Source organism: Pteropus vampyrus, unplaced genomic scaffold, assembly GCF_000151845.1.
Source record: "Pteropus vampyrus isolate Shadow unplaced genomic scaffold, Pvam_2.0 Scaffold85, whole genome shotgun sequence".
NCBI classification, from domain to species: Eukaryota; Metazoa; Chordata; class Mammalia; order Chiroptera; family Pteropodidae; genus Pteropus; species Pteropus vampyrus.
Window position 1 is genome coordinate 378,866 of NW_011888866.1, and position 6,588 is coordinate 385,453.

The window sequence follows — 6,588 nt, forward strand, 5'->3', positions numbered from 1 at the left end:
TCCCTTCACAGGCTAAGGCTGTTAGCTCTGCCATGTCCCATAAGCAAGGGGCACCTGGGATGCTGGGAGGGGGACCGTGGGAAGTCTCCCTTGATGTCCACACTATTAACAAAAGCTCTGGTCTCGGCTCTATTCACCTTTCCAACCCTATCACCGGCAGACCCAGGAGGTAAGCTCAGAGGTGCAAATGGTACTGAATGTAGGGCAGGAAGGGGTGGTCTCCCACTGGCACCCCAGCTGCCTGCTTGGAGCTTGGGCCATCGGCCTGCTCTGATTAAATTGACTTCTTCAAGACCTCACAGCCAAGAGCTGCCAGCAGCCAAATCCCCCTGATTGTCTGAGATGTTCCCGACGTCAGAATAAACAGTCTCCCCTGTCCAGCCAGCTGTGCCGAGCAGCATTCCTGTCTCTCTGCCCAGCTGGGTGGGGCTGCAGCCCTGTGTCCACCTCCAGCAGAGGCCAGGGGGACATGTTAAATGGGTGGAAGAGAGAGGAGAGGTCACTGTCTGTCTCCAGATCAAATAGGACATTCCCTCCCCTGATTCTCCATTTTGCCCAGTGCCAGGCATCTCAGCCTCAAGCTATTGCCGATGAAAGCTCTGTAATAATGACTCTTTGACCTTAGAGGAGGCACGCACCATGCCACTGTCCCTGGGGTCAAGCCCTTCACCCTTGCCCTTCACCCAGGGCCTGCCTGGAGAATTTGAGACTCTCCTACATCATTCTAGCTAGATCTGAAGTGATCACACCCAAAAGGCTTATTTTATAGAGCCGGACACCCTGAGTCAGCAATTAGAAGCAGGGCTAGACCCCGGCCTTTCGCTGCTATCCACTGCCTTGGGAGCCTATGGATACTGTGGCTAGAATGACGTTAGGGGCTCTAAGTGAGAGAGGCGGCCCATGTTTTTGCAGAAGAGCAGAGGTGTTTTCATCCTACGCCTGTTTTGGAGATCAGGCTTGAGGCCGAGCAGTTTCCTGAGGAAGCAAGTGTTCTGGAAAAGCTCTGTTCACCAGCTCCTAAATCACTCTGTCAGGAGTAGAGCTGGGGCAGCAGAACCTGAGTGGGGTATTACGCTGTCCAGAGACCAGTGCCCAGTCTGGGCTTGGCCAGAGCATGGGAGGCGGCCAGGGACAGAGGGCAGAGTGCTTGGGAAGGGGGAGTCCCCCAGCCCACACTATCTGCTTCTCTGCCCTAGGACTCTGGTCTGCTGACTGCGGGGGAGGAGAGAACAGCCTTTCTCGGCCAGTCTGCAAAAGGAATTCCTCTAGGAGCTCCTCTGGCTGGAGACAGCCTGAGGGTGGGAGGGAGGCAGACAGTGTAGGAGCCCATGGCGGCCCTGGGGTCTCTGTGGACAGGTGTTTCATTGTCAGTCTGTCTGGGGCCTCTAGCTTTGTCTCTGTCTAGCTGCATGTATCAGTGTGGATTTATGTGACTATTCCATGTTTGTATGTGTAAGCAGTTGCATTTCCGGTTGGAGCTGCGTTCCTTGGTAAGAAAGTATATATTATGTGTTTGCCTGCATATGTTTATGTTCACATCTGGGCAAACTCTTGTATGTGGGTATCTTCAAGGGAAGTGTGGGCCTGTGTGTCTTTATATAGATGAATGGGTCTACATCTGCCTACGTGTGTCATGGGCGTATGCATGTGAGCAATTAGGTTATTTTGGTGTAAACATGTACCTGTCTTTCTAGCTGTAAGTTTAAGCATGTGTGTCTCTGGGAGCATGGACATATATTTATTAGTAATATGTTGGTGAGTCCCTGAAAGCATGTATGCCTGTCTATTTACATTTGTGCAGAAGCATTCATTCACTCATTGATCGATTCATTCATAAACCATTTACTAACAAGCATCCTTAAAGTGCTCGCTCTGTAACATTGGGCCCACACTGGAAATTTAGAGAGGTGCCCAGGGCAGCTCCTAACATTTGCAAGACCCAGGGCAAAAATACAAATGAAGGCTTACATTTTTATGTCTAAATATTTAAATATTATAAGTCAGACACAACAAACTGCTAAGGAAAATATCCAATCCCTAATAACCCAGAGGGCTGGGTTTGATTTTGAATTCCCAACACCTCTGAGTCCTGTGCTGAAACTTAGCAATACAGAGCAAGTGGCCCCAAACTTTTTTTCTTCATCCTTGCTCTGTCGCATATCTTGAAGGGCCTTGCATACACGTGTTACCCATACATGTGTCCAAACTACATACATATACCACACAAACAGCTTCCCTTTGACCAACCTTTGGGCCTAGGGGTGCTCACACCATTGGCAAAGTCTGCCCAAATGGCTCCAAGTGGGAAATAATGGGGTCCCATGTACCTGATTTGTAATCCAAGAGAAGGGTGTGGGCTCCTGGTGGGCCCATTCCATTGGTATCAGGGACTTCTCACTGTGTAGTATGGAGTGTAGCCATCTAAAGGGTGGGCCCAGGGTAACGGCCCTTCTTGCCTGTTTCTTCATGGAACTTGAACTCTGGAAAGGAACCACAGTAAGTAAAAAGTTGAGAATAATACAATGCCTGGATATAAGTGCCTGTGTATGTATCTTTGTTTATGTATCCATGTTTCTCCATGTCCGCGTGTGCGGGTATCTATATGTGTCTATGTGTGTTTTGCTCTGTTCATCTTTGTCTGTCTGATCTCTTAGAGGGCAGAGCCCACAGCTTTTCTTTCACCATTCCTTCACCTCGGTTGACTTAGGACTATGAGACAGGCTGGGGTACTGATCTGAGTCTAAGCCACTGTTCTGTGCTCACTTTAGACTCACTCTGTGATCTGGCCTTAGTTTCCTCATTTGTAGAATGGAGGGGCTAGATTACCATGTCTTTAATTGATAGGCTTTACTTGGTTTCCAGAACGAGTATGACTGAGTTCCTGAGTTGACTTCTTTCTAGAAGTTAAATTGAGGGATGCCTAATTGTAGAAGCTCTGGGTTCAGACAGAACTGGGTTTGAATCCAAGCTCTGCCATAGACGACCTGTGTCTCCTTTAGAGTTACTTAGTCTCCCTCAGAGTTGTGAGGATTAAATAAGATAATGTGTGTAAAGTGTTGAGCACCATGCCAGACTCACAGATATTCAACAAATATCAGCTTCTGCCCTTATCTAGGATGTTTCCAACTTTTATACCTTACAAATTCTGGGTTCAGTAGACATGTTGACTAATTGAAATAATTGGAATCACATGTTTAGAGAGTTTTGGCCCTATGTTGGATGGGGGTGGAGGGTTAGGACAGTTGGTGAGAAAATCTGGATGTTTCTTCAATGCCTTCTAAGAAGCTGCCAATGCAGATCTGTGTATGAGCTGCTCTCTCTACCCCATTCTCTGACAGACCCTTGACATTTTCTCAGTCTTATGTAAAAGACTGTGAAACAGGTTCAATGCCCTCCTCTGACCTGGTTCTGCCCCTGAGCTCCTCCCTGGCGCCACAGGGTGCTGAGCTGAGTAGGATCAGGACACCAGACAGAGCTGGGTCATGTTAGGCCTGAGGCTCCCCAACATGTCTGGGCCTGTCTGACCAGCCCCAATAGTGGGCAGATCCACCTAGACAGAGGGCACATGTCTCCCATGATTGCTCTTCCTGAGAAGGCACTGCTCTGCTCCTGGCACAGGTGGCCTTAGGATCCTGAAGCACCAAAGAGACTGAGGAGAGCTCCATGCCACCTATCCCCTCAAGGCCTGTAGAATGGCTGAGTTCCAGCAGGAAGAGAATGGGGGAGGGCCAGTAATAGCACCTCTCAGCCGGGGCTGGTGGCGGTGCTGGTGGGGGTAACCATCTTGGGAATCTCCTGGAGCCTAAAAATTCTGGCAGCTCTTGGGCTGTCCTGAAATATCCCTGATCCGGAGGGAATAAGGGAGGGGTCTAGGGCCTAGCCAGGATTGCTGAGTTGGGACATATGAGCTCAGGGTGGATGAGGCCCTCTGATCCCCCAAACCCTCAACTGGGTGACTGAGAATTGGTTGATGATCTCCCAGCTCCAAGGATTACTTGGGAGGTAGAAGCAACTTAACCTGCAAAAGGCCCTTTTTGGGGGTCGTTGTGATCTCTCCCCACCATCTCTAGGCTGCTCTATTTGGGGCCAGAACTGGGAATTTTCCTCTTGAAAAAAAAATTAAAAGCAAGGCGCAAGTGGTGGGTTGAGGCCAAAATAATGTGTTTAAGGAAATTTCTGCTTCATGCTGGCTAGAACAGAGAATGTCTGGTCAAAGAGCTGCTGACGGCCAGGGTCTCTGTAAGTAAACAGACTGCCTCTGATGGCCTCCCTGAGCTCATTTCCCTCAACACCGTGCAAGGAAGATGATGTCACCAGAGCAGGGCCTCCTGGTCATGGAGTTTGTCAGTGAGCAGGACGGAGGCTCAGTGATTGCCGGAGGCTCAGTGATTGCCGGCAGCCTGGTGCTGCTGCCTAGTTATTGCGAACAGCTGCTTCCCACCCAAGCGACTCTGACACCCTCCTACACGTACTCATCTGTGATGGGACTCTAGCCACATCCATGACCCCATAGCAGAGGGTGTTCCTGGGGAAGCTTGAGATTAACTGTGAAGTTGCCAGCTCTCATGCAAAGCCACCTCATGTCTGTGGAGAGAGAAACCCAGGATAGATGCAATTGAAAGGAGTAGCCTCTGAAGGTACAGGCCCATGTCCTGCTCCCATGCAGAGCAGGCAGTGGCTACGTGCACCACAGCCTGTAACCTGGGGCCAGGCAGCCAGGACCAGTGGGGGAGTTTCCATGAGCAGAGGACCCAGTTCAGGGGAGATTGGAAGATGGGATGAGGAAGAAGCCACAAAGCAGTCTCTGTCTCCTGCACAGGCTCCTGAGCACTGAAGTCGCCAGGTAAGACTTTTATGGGGTTTGAAAGCACTGCAGCAGAGTTACTGAGGAGCAGCTGTCAGAGGTTGGGCCAGGCTCTACAGCCTCCCTCTACGCACTCTGTACCACCCTTACTTCACCTCTTGACTGGGCAGTGGGGTGTAGTGAGGTAGACAGGTGGGCCAGAAGCTTCTTGAGGGTGGCCTCAGCCTTTACTTCTTTGTGTCCCCCAGAATCCCGGGCTGACTTCATATAGACTCATCAATCACACAGACCCACACTACAGAGTGACCAGACCACTCAGTTCCTGCCTGACCTACTCCAGGCTGACTGAAAATCTCAGACTGACGGCCAGGCTCACAGAAGACTCACTGCCTGTTTCATGTGCAGCCTGACTGACCAATAGGCCAACCCACTAATTTAGTCACTTATTCAAAAGAATGGTAATGGAACATCTCATTTGTGCCAGGTCATATGCTGGGTGCAGGGGATAAAGCAATGAACAAGATAGACAAGATCCCTGCTCTTAGGGAGCTGACGATAGCAAACGAAACAATGACAAAGTATAATTACATATTATGAAGGAAGTAAACAGGATTCTGTGGGAAAGAGTACCCAGCAGGACCTCCCTTGCATTTACTGGACAGGGAAGACCTCCTTGACACATAATCTGAGACCTGGGGGATGAGAATGAGAAAAGAAAACAAAAACAAAACAAAACAAAAAACCCATGCAAACGCCTGTGGAACAGCTTTCCAGATAGAGGGAAAAGCGATGCCAAGGCCCTAAGCTGAGAAAGAGTGTGGCCTGATCTTGGAATAACCAGAAGACCAATGTGACTGGGATATAGTGAGCGAGGAGAAGGTGGCATGTAGATGAGGTTGGAGAGGTGGGCAACAGCAGACCAGACAGGGCCTTGTAAGCCATAGTAAGGGTTTAGGTAGGCGTGAGGGGAAGACTCTGAGGGCTTTAAGCAAATGTGTGACACACAGTAAGAAGAAATAGATAACCTGAAAAGCCCTATATCCACTAAATAAATTGAATTTATAGTTTAAAATCTTCCCATAAAGAAAACCCCATGCCTGGATGCCTTCACTGGTGAATTATAAGTAACATTTAAGGAAGAAAGGATTTAACCACATTTAAGTGGACTTGCACAGTTCAAACCCACGTTATTCAAGGTCGACCGTATTTTTGGTCCATAGTTGGGAATCCGTGTATGTAGAGGGATGACTTAAGTTGAGGATTTTTAACTATACAGTTGGGGCAGGGGTTGGCACCCTTAATCCCTCCATTATTCAAGGGTCAACCATATATGAAAATCAATTGTATATGAGCAATGCTTGGAAACTGGCATTATAAAAATAATTCCATTCACAATACTGTTAATAATATGAAATACTATCTACGGCCATACCACCCTGAACAAGCCCGATCCCATCTGATCTCGAAAGCTAAGCAAGGTCGGGCCTGGTTAGTACTTGGATGGGAGACCACCTAGGAATACTAGGTGCTGTAGGCGTAAAAAATAAAAAGGTAAGGGATTGTAAGTCGACAAGGTCTTTGCAATCTATGAGATCAACCAAGGGTTGCCTTGCCTAAAATAAAAAAAGTAATAATAATAATAATAATATGAAATACTTAAAGATAGATCTGACAAAAGCTGTGTGAGATTTGTACACTAAAAACTACAAAACAGTGCTGAGAGAAATTAAAGAAGACCTAAATAAATGGAGAGAGTACTATGTTCGTGGATCAGAAGACGTAAT

The 6,588-nt window shown here is 48.2% G+C and overlaps 1 non-coding gene across 1 annotated transcript; it reads left to right on the top strand.

Moving 5' to 3' along the window:
- The first annotated feature begins 6,222 nt into the window (after positions 1–6,222).
- Positions 6,223–6,341, top strand: LOC111742037. The gene has a single exon (XR_002781163.1). It is a non-coding gene; the product is annotated as a 5S ribosomal RNA (ribosomal RNA).
- Positions 6,342–6,588: the final 247 nt, after the last annotated feature.